The following is a 14,353-nucleotide window of genomic DNA, read 5'->3' on the forward strand; positions in this document are numbered from 1 at the left end:
GCTGTGCTCTTCAGTGTATTGTCATACATATGACACTGAGTGGCAGTTGTAGAGATGAGCAACCACAGGAACTGATAAAAGTCCCAGGGCACAAAGTGGAGGATGCTGAGAAAAACTGGGCTGCTATGCACACCACTGTGTATTACCCAACATTCAACGGAGAGAGATGACATACTTGCCTTACTATTGCATTATCCCCAGACACACGCCATCCCCACTAATAAAGAAAATTTACAGCACAGACATATCCTTCTAGCAATAAAAGCATCATTGCATTTCACATATATTTGTTCTAGAAACCGAGGGAGGGAAAAAAAAAAAACCTCTCAGCCTCTCAGCTTAGCTACAGTACTGCAAGTGTGATGGAAATTACTAATTGCAGAAGTACTATTCTTTTTACAAATGGAAAATTTGATTTCTTAAACTTCAACCTGGAATTTTAAAAGCAGAAATAAAATAGTACACCATACAATTAATAGTCCTCTACTCTCACTCAACATCGCAGCAGTTTGAATTTTTTAGAACATTCACACAATTTCCATAGGCTTTCTGAAAATCCTCAAAGAATTCTTATCCATTCCTTTCAATTAACTTAACAGATATAATCATTTCAGTGTATTTCTTCCACCTTTGAAGTGGCTAGACTATGCATTTCAGAGCTTTATATATGGAGAAAAATAGCAAAGGCTCACCATCAAGAATTGCTTCTCCTTTTAGACTCTTCATTCCTCCCAGAACTAGAATTCCATCAACGTAAAATTCAATTATACTTTCATCCAGAGTAATCAGAACGTGAAGCCAAGTATTCTCATCCAGGTATTTCATGACTGATGTTTTAGCCATGTATGTCATATTGGACCCTAATGCTGTATAATGAAGCACTACAGAAACATGAGAATCATTTGTCTGAATTTTCACACCATAATATAAAGTCCCATTATCGTTATCCTTTTCAACTATATAGCCATCTGTACTGACATTAGGAATTAACCAAGCTGAAAATGTAAAATTGGTTACTGCATTATTTCCATTGTTATGGGTATTCAGGACCGATAATGCCAAATGCATCCTCTTTTCCACTGAAATACAGAGCGTCTGTTCCACTGTGATGGCGCCTCATGTGGGGCTGTGATTGTACTGAGCTTGGGAATGATCCAAGCAACAAGAAATCTACCATTGATGGCAGTCCAGCTTGGAAGGTACTAGACAGTATTTCCCAACCTAGTCGGACAACACCCAAGGTGCCTTGCTGTCTCCAGATGGTGAAGTCCGTAATATAGGAAAGGTCATCTTCAGAAAGAGTATCTTCCACTATCTCTCTGTCCTGGCTCTCTGGATCTATAACAAACACTCCAAAAGGGTCATCATTGAAAGGGATCATGACAGTTACAGTAGGACTGGTTTCAGATAACTGACCACCAGGACCAGGAGACCCACCTGCGTAATAGAAGTTAGAGTAAAAGTTAATGATTAAACAACACACTCAGAAAAAAGTTTCAAAGTACTTTTTTTTTTTTTTAATAAAACAAGTTTCTAAAAAAACCTCAAACCCTCCTTTAAGATCCTCTGGACTTATAGCAAATGATCTAACTTGAAAATTACATAGGTTAATTGTATTATTCTTAAAACACTGTGCTGATGTAATTTCAGTAGAAAACAAACCCACATGCTATTTTTCAGCTGTAAAACACACAGATGTCTTTCAGGTGAAACATGACAAGGTCCATCTTTTCTTAATTAGCCAATAAGGTAGGTTACCTTTGATTCGTTTGATAAGCATGGGGGCCAAATTCAATTCTTGTATTGCTCAAAGACTTACAGGAATAGAGAATGGCAAAATCTTGCCTGTTGCCTCTGATACAGAAGTACATACACCTTGCAGAAACAGTAACCAGTTGTGTGTTAAAACTGCTGCCCAGTCCTGGTGTTAGTCATCTATCTTTGCACAGTAAGAATTCATGATATGAAGATCATGTTGTGAATGGAGAATCTCCGTGTTCAAAGTGTACAGTGATCTACCTGTTATAAGCAGGAAATCTTTTGTACATCCGTATGGACTTCACTTACAGGAAAGGCCAACACACATTTTCACTTGTATCAGAGCACAGAAGACCATGAATAGTACTAAAGTGGAATTAATCCAGATTAGGAAATGTGTCCAGTAGCAATTTAAAGTTGTAATTTAAGTCATGTGAAGTGGTAACTACAAGTATTTTACCTCCTCTAGGGAAACAAACAAACAAAAAAGCAACCTCTATTATGGTAGACACACATAACCTTTAATACCTTTGTTATTTCTTTGTTAGTATCTTTGTTTTATATTTTGTGCATGGAGATCTATGTATCTGAAATTCAGAACTCTTGGTTTTTGAAATGAAACTTCTGAACTTTAAGAAGTTTAATTTCAAAAACCAAGAGGCATCCCTTTTAAAGTTCAGATCACCAAAATGTGTTTAACAGTAATTCGGGAACTGAGTAACTCTCTATATATGGAAATCAAGATTAAATGAAAAATAAGACCTAAAACCTTACCAGAAAAGCATAGGATATCAAGACATGATTCAAAGCAATGCTCTTTCTAGTGTTGGTTTCTTTTTGATTGATTAAACATAACTCTTTTCTACCAGATATGAAGGAAATGGTGATATGGAAGACAATACCTGAAGCATTCACCAACTTTAGAATGTAAAATTCATTGAATTCAGGAATTCTATCTGAAATGGCACGTAGTGTTATTGACTTCGACCTTTCACCATCCATGAAGCACACAGTCCCATAAGTTTCATAGAATTCTTCTCCTGGCTTCAGTGCAGAGTTATTATCAAACAACTGCCAGGTCAAAGAAACATTGCCGAAGTGTCCTCTGTGTCTCAAAATCCTGTTCAGTGATACAGAAAGAATGAGAGTCCTGGCAGGCATGCATCAGCGTTGAGTAGAAAAGGAAAATGTGGAGACTCCTTTTACTGTAATCTTCCTTACAGTAAGAAGTAATATACTATGTAATATAAAGTAAAATGCTAATATACTACAACTGTTCCATGAAGCCTTCCTTTTAAAGGCAACCACTTTTGCAGTACAATTCTACTCCCGGAATACGTACTTTAGAAAACAGAAGTAGCATACGCAGGTCCATGCAGAATACTACTGTGAAGCTACACATCACTGTGTCTTGTAATTCCAATTTATAATAATAAATATGAATGCATAATAGTTCAGAAAGTTAACATTAAAAATTAATATACTTGGACACTCTTAGACAGGAAAGAGAATCATCTACATTTAACCACAAACGTTTCTCCTTTCAGTCATCAAGTCTACTTAAACTTTTTCTTACACTTGTATTAAATTAGAATTACATTCTACGGCTTTCAGAAATCTACTGTTATTTGTGATTAAGAACGTAGTAAATGAAAAGATTTTTTTTTTTTTGGTAACTATCTGCTAACACAATTACACTAATTTCAAAAAGGCACTACAAATAAAAAGTGACCCATACAGTGCCTTTATTAAGAGTGCGCTTACATACAGGAAGTTTGCTTCTGTCGGTTTGCACGGTGACATAAAATGCCTTATAAATAGATTATATCAGGTTGAAGAATTAGTTCAGCTAAACTAGTCCAGCCACAGCAACACATTTATGTTGTTTCTGCTTCCAAAGGTTTTTCTTCTGTGGCGTTAACCAGGGTGCTCTATCCCAGCTGTGTAGCGCTGCTGCACTAACTCCAATTACCTCATTAAAACCTCTGTGTTTTCGGTGGTTTGGTTACATGCTACTTTGACCACTTTTTTATATGCTACACAACTGTCAAAGTAGTGACAGTATGGAAGAGACAGATCCCTAGTAAATATATTTTATCAATGATGACTGAGCAGGTTCCTCAGATGTTGGAGATCTTGGTATCCTATAATTCCATAAAGCACCTGTATATAAGCATGTTTACATCAAAACAATATTCTTAACACCACCAAATCCACAAAAATTATCCTGCAGATTAGACTATAAAGGACAAAAAAACAACAAAGCCCAAAACAGTGAACAGCACAACAACAAACACACAATGAACTTAATATCCTCTTTTCTTGAGACTATTCATATTTCAGATGTATTGACACAAGCATAAAGAACCAATTCACAGCCATAAGCATCTGCTTCAAGGCTTTAAAACAAACAGACAAAAAAAAAAGGATGATTTTTTAAATGCAAGAAGAACCTCTTCCCTAACTATTTGCACTATCGCATTTATTGTGACCTAACTTCTCTTTACAGCCTGTCTCAAGATTTCTTAACGAAAAATCATTTTTTCATCCAATTAAAACCCCATAGTAAATTTATGAAATGAATGTAACAAGGCGAGATGCCAAGTGCATTCAATTTTTAACCCTGCTAATTCTTCAATATATCATGGTGGCACAAAGGAAAATACTTTCAAAGGTCAGACTAATGAAGAGTGTCACATCCGGACTTTAAGTATAGATTTCAATCTGTAATTAACAGATAAAAGAAAAAAAAAAATACAAAAACAGAAAGAAAGAATACAGTAGTTTGCAGTTGAAAATTTCAAAGATGGGTACAAAAAGCCACCTAGTGCCACACAGTTTTATTTAGCTATTTGTTGAGTGGTTTTTTTTCTTTTTCTGTCAGCCTAGGTTATATTGTGCTCAATCATTCAGATTTTTCTGTATCTACAGGTTCCTGAGATTATAACAGAACATCAATGCTGAAGTCTTATTTAGTTACATTTCAACATGAGCTTCTGTGCACTTTTTAATATTTACTGTGTACTCCATAGTATTACAGGTGATGTCTTCAACACATTACAAATCATTTAATCCAAAATTTTGTAAAACTGTTTTTCTATAGTGCACTTCTATCAATGCACACTTGTGCATTTGATTTAATCAAAGTGCTATTTATAAAGTACCACATACACCAGTTCCAAAAGAGTGCAAAGATATTCTTTAAACGTTACTTACCAAAAAATGTTACTTTTGCCTTCTTCAACTGGCTTCTCTAAAGGTTCCAAAGAGAAAATTCCATTAGGATCATCATTTGCTTCAATAATAACTGTTGCCATTCCAGCCTTAAAGATAACTGTATCTCCTAAAAAAGAGGACAATTATTATTATTAAAATTGGAATCAGAAATGTAGGTAACTCTAAATCCAATTATGTTTTCTACTCACTACAATTGCTTTTATACAAAGAAAAGGACAATTATAAAAGTCAGTGAAAAACAGAATTTGAGGTATTCAGCAGCAGGCAAATCAGAGTAAAAGTATTTAAGTAGTGTACCATCCAGAGAGCAAGACGTAAGATTTTCAGGAAAAATGACATGAACTGAGAAGATGTGATTCTTACTACACAGTATCCTTGCATGTAGTTGTTATGTGAGGTAACATTTTCTGTTTGATCATCTGGACAAGTCAAAAGAATAAGATATTCAGAGGTACAGAATAAAAGAGTAAGGTATTCAGAGAGCCCCGACCTTCTTTAGACCTAGAAGAAAAGTATTGCATTTAAACTAAATACAAGCTATGAGCAATGTCTAAGAGTTTATTCACTCCCATATCAAAGAATATCTAAAAGGAAGAAACATAAGATTCTTATTATGTAGATGGGAAGCTAGCAGGCTTTCAGTGTGCATATTAGTACAGGTAAATATTAAGGGATGTTAATTCTAACTCCATTGCATTGTCCATAGATGAACATAATGTGTCCACACCCACCCCATTTTTTGTCTTCTTTGAAAGTGTCCGACTAAATTTTGTTCCACGTTAAACAATGTGCTTATTCCTCTAACTTCATATACCTCTATTTGTATTTTCTCTCAGGAACAACAGTCCCCAAAAAAATTTCAGAACAGTCAAGGCCACTGTATGTAACCAATCATAGAAAGAAAACCAACTTTTGCTTTCAGGAATATGTATAGAAATATTCTTTATTCTTAGTGATTCTAGAATGGCTGTAAAACTATATGATGCTCATTTTAGAGGAAAAAGGAGGCTATGGATACCCATTCCCCATGTGCTAGGAGAAAAGCCATGATATGTTCCCAATGGGGTAGTATTGGGAGCTACCAGTAGATCCTGAAGAAAGTTATTAAAGTAGAAAGAGACAACAAAAGAGAAAACTTATGAAGGAAGAAGAATGGTTTTGTCTAATCCTTTCCCTAGTCTGATATTTTATAAGAGACCTGGGTACTACAGTGAATACCAGCCGACCTTGGGAAATAGCTTAGCTGCCTTATACTCAAATTACTGCTTTCCCTGTCAACCTCTGGCTGCCTGCTACCAATGTTCAGGGAAGGATTCAACTCAAGATCAATGCTGCCTTGTGAGAAACTCACAGGCCAGCCGCAGGGTGTCCACTGTAGCATGACCTCAATCACTTCAGTCTTATCGACTGCTAAAGACTAAGACCATCAGAGACTGTAATGAGAACTAAGATGCTTAGCGTGCTTACAGATGAAGAAATCTAATTTTAGGTTTCCTAATCTTGAATTGAATACCTGGTAGGTATTTTACTTTGAGAACGTGTCACACAATCTGAAGGTATAGTCTGATGGTTAATTGCCATCATCTTTCTTTGCTTTATTAAATTACAGCCCCTCAGGTTTCAATGGCTGATTCAATACAGCTTTGCTTTGCATTGCAAAGATTTGCAGCAGATTCAGAGCCTGTTATTACCTCTCAACTAGAGAACAGTAAAAAATGAAGGGCAGTAAATTAAAATTTGATAACACAATTGCAAATGACTCTCCCACAACACCATGAGTTTTGTTGGAGCTAGGTGTGGGGAGGGTCTTTATTAAATACTTAGGGCTCTGGAAAAATTATGAATTTCTTATACTTCACTTTTATTTTCTCATGTATATTACATAACAGTGATAATTTATTCTAAAAGATATGTATTTCAAAAACGTGAGGAATGGGCTGAATAATTTTGGTCATTCCTTTTTAAGTGTAAACTTTGAAAAATAAATAAATAAACAAAAATACGTTATTTCTAAGGTAATAAATCCTTTCTTTAGAGGTGGTCCCCTGGGTAAATTGTGACATATATTTTTCTGCAAATTAAGCCTTTTAAAACTATAGTCTCAGAGTGAAAAAAATGTATGCATACTTTTCGCTACTAATAAAATAGAGCAATTACATACCCTTCCTCCAAAATATGGCAGTTCTGTTTGTTTTTACAAAAATCATGTAGTTTTGTAATACACTCTGGAGCATGAAAAAAATAACTAAAAGAATACCTCTTTTCCTAAGACTGTTGGGTACTAAATTTTGTTTTTTTTTTTTTTGCTTTGTGTTTTTGTATTGAAGTCCATCTAATTTGGAGCATTTATATTTGAAAAGGGACTTTCACTCCAGTTGTTTTTGCAGGCAAAGTATCAACTCTATCATTTGATTTTTGTTTCCAATAAAATAATTAAGGATGAAAATTCAAACACAGTATGCATTTATTGTATAAAAATCTTGAAGCAAACATTATTCGTATAATTCTTGGCATTTAAATATTGCTTTATGATAAGACCAAGATACTAAGAAATTGCCAGCAAAAAAAAAAAAAAAAAAAAAGGAAGACTTACCTGTAGAATTGAAAAGGATAATATAAAATGTTTCATCAGTTTCAGGGGTATCATCATCGTTGATATACACAGATAAATTCTGCTCCCTTTCTCCAACATCAAACAAAATGACACTGTTCTTTCCACTGGGAACAAAGTCTCCCTCTTCAGCTGTTGCATCTCCATTAACAGTAATATACTGGACAACAACAGCGACATCAGCAGATCCATTCCTTAGGACTGTAAAGTTTGCAACACTTCCTTCTTGAACACTCACTGTCACAGGTTCTGAAAATACAAAAGCAACAAATCTGTCTGAGTTCAAGCCTGAGTTGCTTGCATTTGCTCTGTTTTCTTAATTCTCTCTAGTAGGATCTTCCTCTTCAATGAAACAATAAGATGTATGTGATAAAGGTAGGAAATAATTCAGGTACGAGAGAATATTTTGTACCTTGCCTCCTAACTGATCTCAACATCAACAAAGAGAAAAATGACACACACAAAAAAATGGGAAGGTTCTGAAGGAAACAAATATAAACTAAATACAAAAAAAAAAAAAAGTTTGGGGAGCTTTTCCACTTGCTCTTTTGGGATTACGATTTCGCAATGATCTGGTTTGTGAAAAAAATCCGTTTTAGGTAGTGTATGTATTCCACATTTATAAACAATAATATCTAACCTGCAAAATAAATGGGATCATCATTCTTTGTTATTTGTAAAATTGCAGTGGTTACATTGCCCAGCCTGGCTCCACCGGTAGCATTGAATAAACTGATGGTGAATACTTCCTCCTCTTCAGGCACCTGAAAGTATTAAGACATTAATTTCTAGCATACAAAACACTGAAGAATTTAAAATGAAAAGTTAGGGGGATTAATAAGCCAGAGATTTCTGAGTGTTGTTTTTATTTGTCAGTCCTTATGTGTCTCAAGAGGGATGATAATTCATACAGTTATACAGAAATTATCATCCATCTACAGTTTTTGTAAGTAAGTCCCTTCCTCTTTATCTTGCACAGATGACCCAAAAGTTACCTTCCAGTTTTATGTTTCTGATACATGTAGTTTTTTTTACAGCTTTATTTATTTATCATTAGGTGTAATCTTTCTTATATTACTTCAAATTTATCAGCATATAGGATTAGGATTGAAATTAGGATTCCAGTTATCAAGATACGAGTTTCAGTCAAACTTTCCTATAACTTTACCACAGTACAATTACTCTCAGCTTCTACCTTTTTTGTTTAGAGGTATGCACAGCTTCTGAAATTTCTCTATGATTTGCAGACATTATCTCAGTTCTACCCAAGTATTTTGATATTTCCTACAAGTTATTAGGCTCTTGAGAAACACACATTCCTTTTTTCTCCTTATACTCTAATGTTTTAGTACTTACTCTTTGTCCCATATTCTCACCCCAAAACACTGTAAAAGTGTTTACCTCATCTGGCAGTGAGTAAATGGTGATATTTTTTGAAAACTCCAGATTATCAAATAAAATAGTCCCTTGCTCTGGATAGACGTCATTGGTACATGCTGGATCAACAACCCAAGACACACTAACATTTCCATAGTTTCCTTGATTTCTTACAACTCTGTAAACAGCTAAAAAACATAAACAGAGTCAGTGTGCATATTCAGAGCAACAGAAATCAAAAAGGAACATCTGAAACATCTGAAACTGAGAAAAAGGAAATACAATAATAACCAATTTCACTTCTTATGAAACCAGTAACATGTTGGAGTGCTACAGAAAAGGACACACAAAGACAGATTACTAAAGCAGTGCAAACTGCTTTAATTTCACATGTTAATTCTTGCCTGTAAAAGTAATTGATAACTGAATAGATCAATTAAAATCACCCATAGGAAGATTTAACTCTACGTTTCTCTTATATAACACCCCATTCTTCATTCTCCACAAACAGAGCTACTACCTCCACGTTGCACTTTGCACATACATCAGTACTCCATCCCTCCTGTCTGGAAAATTCTCTAGCAATCCTTTTTACTCAGTTAATCCCTCTGTTTTTCCACACCCATACTTCTCCACTTCACTCTCCGCTGCTCATCTTGCTTGGCATTGTACCAATCTGTAAAGTCCTGAGTGGAGATTTTAGTAAGAAGTCTCCTAGACTTCTGTTATCCTAGAACAGGGAAAATAAGACTTGCAGAAGCAGACAGCAGATAAAGAAGTAACTCTAATAAAAAGGAATTACCGGTATGGATGACTTCTCCTTTGCTTTCACTTATTGTTACTGTTAGTTCGTAAGGTAGAAACTGAATGATACCATGCGGATCATCATTCTTCAAAATGGTTATATTGACCATTGTGGCATTCCCCAACTTGCCTGGCATTTCACTGTAGCCACTAAGTACCACAGAATATAGCTCATCCAGCTAGAAGAGGGAAACTCAGTCAGAACAAAAATACATATTCAACATCCACATCAAAAACAAAATGGTCTATAGTCCACAGTCCCCCATCAGGCAGAAAGCGATACAAACTTAAAATGAAATCACACACATTCTACATGCAATAAACGTTTGTATAATGCTATCAAATAAAGGAAATTGTTAGAACTTTCTATCTCTAAAAGCATCAGTTTCTCCAAAAGTCTATTATTATTATAAGCAGGGACTTATTTTGTGTACTTAATTTAGAATCGCATAATTTCACAAGTAATGTTTGTAACACACTCTGAAATGTAAATTTTCTTTCCTCCAAGACTTCTTAAGATTCCTGGCTTTGTAACAGGTAAAGCAAAGATTTTTAAACCATGGACAGCATGCTAATTTAGAAAGAATTGATCAACTGGCTTTATTAATCTAATGGGACATGGTACTTTCAAAAAAGTATCAGAGAACATTAGAAAAAAATATTGCATTTATCTATCTAGAAAACAGCATTACTCTACACTGGGGAGAACTCAGTGAAACTGGCTGGTGGTTAGCAGTAAAGAAACACACATGAACTGGTTCTTCACATACAATTCAATTAAACAATGGTGTTCAGTACTACAGAATGTCATGGATGCTAAAACCTTACCTGCGTTCAAAGCGTAACTGCTTCAATTAACAGAAAGAAAATCTGAAGGCACCCAAAGATACCATCCATTACTCCAGACATCCTTGGACTGCCCACCATTGGAGGCTGGGATGGCATTCTGGAGGAAAGTGATTATATATGTCCTGCTCATGTATGTGGCTTTTGGCCACTCTTGGAGATAGAAGAGTATAAAAGGACCTCCTTATTTTTTAGTCCTGACACTACAATTCGTATGTTTTTGCCTGAGCGTTTCAGCAGGATGACTTACCTAGTCTAATAATACTGCTGTAAGCAGGGAAATACTTTTATCTCAGCCTGCTGATGAACTAGTAAAAACTGGGAATGGAACTATTAAATAACCCGCTGTTTTAGTGCCTAAGTTTTACTAGATTAACTTATGTTCCTGGCTTCTGTAGTGGAGTTCAGACTTCTTATGTCTCCTTTCTTTGGAGTATGTAGGGAAAAGAAACCTGAATTTCTACAGCAGCCTATGCAATTGAAGTTGGAGTTGCTGTGATCCCCTGATTTCCTCATCATATGGTCCTCCATCCCTCCTTCAATCCATGACTGATGACCACCTGGCCCTACAAAAAGATTATTAACCTTCCTAAAACCTTTATGTTTTGTAAAGCTGGCTTTCTGACATCTTACTCCTAGATCAGCTCATTAGCAGGATCAGACAAACACAACTAACTGCTTATGCAAAATACAGCATAGGAATGTGCATGTAAAGGCAGCAAAAAATGCTGAATCACAGCAGCTAAAATTTATGTTAACATAAATGTGGTAAAATCAAACCCTTGCAAACTTCCTGATGGAATCCAGGATGGCTGATGCACAGGAAAGGGAACAAGCTACAGAAAAGCAGAAAGCAAAGAGAAAAGCAACAGACACATGCCTCAAATTGTGCAGATTTCTGGGATTACAAAACAATAGAGATATCAGAGAAATGAATATTCAGGCAAGACTGACAAGACCTGATTTGTATTGATATAAAGTGCTTTCATATGGTGCTTGACTATCTTATAGGCCTTTCAGTCACTCCTCCTCTATCTATTTCTCACACTTAAGAAAAAGAAAGCCTTCAAATGTTACAGAAAAATTGCTGGTATTTACAGGTGAAACCATCTATATTTTAGTAAGTGACAAACAAATATGTATGTGAATGCAATTTAAAGAGAGAAAAATATTAATTCTTACCTCTGGAATCCCATCCATCCTTGTCAGTAGAGTAATTATGATCTCTCTTTCACCAGGCTTAAACTCCAGAATTCCTGTGCTTCCATAAAACTCATTATTATCTCTTGGTTCTACAGTGTAGCGCAGAAACTGTCTGATGAGGCTTCCTCTAGTGCGAACAATCTGCAGCTCAACAGACTCCCCTTCCTGCAAAAAAATAAAATTAATCTTTTTCTAGCACTCTGTTAGAACTAAGTCGTCTGTAATGTTTAAGTGACGTTACTCGGATAGCTACCTTGATGCTGTAGGGACCTCTGGAAGAGGAAGAAAATTCGAACACTCCTCCAGGATCATCGTTTTCCAAAATTGTAATTTCACAAGTAGTAAACCCGTATTTCAGTATCTGATTTTCCACACTGACCCTGAGAAAGGAAGGTAAGAGGTTTTTTTCAAGTTGCAACTCTGTTTAGCAAATCCATACAGAGGAGATCAGGATATTGACAAATTTTATGAATAAATTATGAAAGCCAACAGTTACCTACAAGGATTAAAACAAGTTAAGAATGATACAACATCAGAATGTTTTATCCATTCGTAAAAAATAAATAAATAAATAAATAAAATAAATAATTGCCTCTGAAGTAACTTTTTGTTTGTTTGTTTCTGATTAGCTTTTTATAGCTAGTAACTCTGTTGTTTGTTTGTCTGTTTTTGATAACACATGCACACAACACACAGGAAAAGAAACAGAATAGTGCCAGGAAAAAAAAAAAAAAAAAGTTAGTTAAATTCAGAACTACTTTGTACTTGGATCAAGGTATAAAGGAAATTCCAAAATCACCTATGCTGAGATTACACTGAAAAGCATAAATTTCCATTATTGCTTTGTTTGTCAAAGTTTACTACTGACATAAAGAGGCAGAAATTTGACCCTCGATACCATGGATTTCATCCTCAGCTCTGTGTTAGCCTGCCTTCTGTAGATGTGGAGACTACCTGTAGGATCCCTGTCTGACTCTACAAAATGTTGGACCTGCTCTCAGTAGCTCAGACTCATTCCCCTTTCTCATTACTCCTTTAAAGCACATGCTGAATGGTGCAAGAATGAAGTACGTTGACCAAATACGCATACTTCAGATTCCTCTCAGTAAAGGATTTCTCTCTCTGGGCTTCTCCTACACCATCTTGATCGTACTCTGTGACAGGAATGGGCAGTATCTGATAACAGTAATGAACCTTGCATATTACTTGCTTGCCTTTCCTCAGAAGCAGTAATTTTCATCATTTTAAATTTCTTATATTAAAAATTCCAGAGAAGCACTATTGCAGGATGCATCAAGAATACACCTTCAGATTGATGGTCTGCATATGATTTATTACATGTAGTTTTAGGTACTTAGATTCCTTTGCATCTTTCACGTTTCCTGTCAGTATTGTATTTTTCAATGAAATCGTGGTCCTGCATACTGTACATATTTTTGTGCTTTCACTGTGCTACAACCTAGACTTTATCAAACACTATTTCATGAAGAAATGTGATCTATTATATCCAGTTTTTGAAATCAGGCCCAGAACTGTGTCCAGAAGCACGTTTTAAGTAACTGGAACCTACACACACAAAAACAACTTAGCATTGTTGTAGCACAGTCTACAGGACAGGGTACAGGATGCAAAATAGGTAATACCTATTTAATAGAGTAACGTGCTCATGTTTGTTACATGTTTAAAAAAAAAAAAAAGTCGGTAGAAAAAATAACCTGTGTTATATAAATTATATGCATGTTAGTCTAAATCAAGATAACTTTCCTTGTCTTTGACTAGAGAAAATTACTCTGTAACTCTAATCAGTTCAGCCATTTAGTTGGGGCAAACTGTATTTGTAGCAGTTTAAAACAATTAATTCATTATTCCATGAAACACTCAAATATCAAACACTGAGCCATGCATTCATAACTTTCATCATTCACAGATCCTACATAAAGAAATGCCTTCAAGCAAGAACCCCATGCCATCAAACGAAACACCAAAGGGGAAGCATGCGTTGTCTGAAGAGATGCAGAGACGTGATTCTTGGGGGGGAAAGAAATGATAAAGACAGTTTCTGTCCAAACCAACCACTTCTAAAACAAAGCATTGATTCACTGAGGACAGAAAACAGTTCACCGCACTTACCCAAAGAACACGACAAACCTTTCTGTCTCTACCCTGTCAACACAGAGGAAAAAAAAAAAAAAAAGAGGATGTAGAAAGTAATGAAAGTGCCACTTACTAAAATTTCAATACTACCCATCTTATAAAAGAACAAAAAACTAACAAAAGGGACAAAAAAAAAAAAAAAGAAAAAGAAAAAAAAGAAGGCTTTCTTTTTACTTTCCAAAAGTTTATAATGTTCTTTTTATGGGAACCCTGCTTGCTTGGCATTTTCCTGTTGACAAAGGCCAGCAAGTGGGCAGTTCCCACTTAGGAGGAGTGACCCCATGACCAATTCAGCATGTCAAGAGCCACTCAAGGTGTTCCCTACCAAGCCCTCCTCAAAGAGCTTGATTACTGACTGCGTGA

The 14,353-nt window shown here is 35.5% G+C and overlaps 1 pseudogene across 1 annotated transcript in view; it reads right to left on the reverse strand.

The window, feature by feature from the left end:
- The window catches only part of LOC308186362 (adhesion G-protein coupled receptor V1-like), a 55,406-nt pseudogene extending 41,344 nt beyond the window's left edge, over positions 1-14,062 (reverse strand). The window contains exons 1-10 of the transcript in view: positions 13,967-14,062; positions 12,090-12,216; positions 11,816-12,001; positions 9,786-9,966; positions 9,008-9,171; positions 8,247-8,370; positions 7,589-7,855; positions 4,975-5,101; positions 2,661-2,878; positions 693-1,437 (exon numbers count right to left, since the gene is read on the reverse strand). The product of the transcript in view is annotated as an adhesion G-protein coupled receptor V1-like (transcript). The remainder of the gene's footprint in view (positions 1-692; positions 1,438-2,660; positions 2,879-4,974; positions 5,102-7,588; positions 7,856-8,246; positions 8,371-9,007; positions 9,172-9,785; positions 9,967-11,815; positions 12,002-12,089; positions 12,217-13,966) is intronic.
- Between the last annotated feature and the right edge of the window lie 291 nt (positions 14,063-14,353).

Source organism: Anser brachyrhynchus, assembly GCF_964034855.1.
Source record: "Anser brachyrhynchus genome assembly, contig: SCAFFOLD_264, whole genome shotgun sequence".
Lineage (NCBI taxonomy): Eukaryota > Metazoa > Chordata > Aves > Anseriformes > Anatidae > Anser > Anser brachyrhynchus.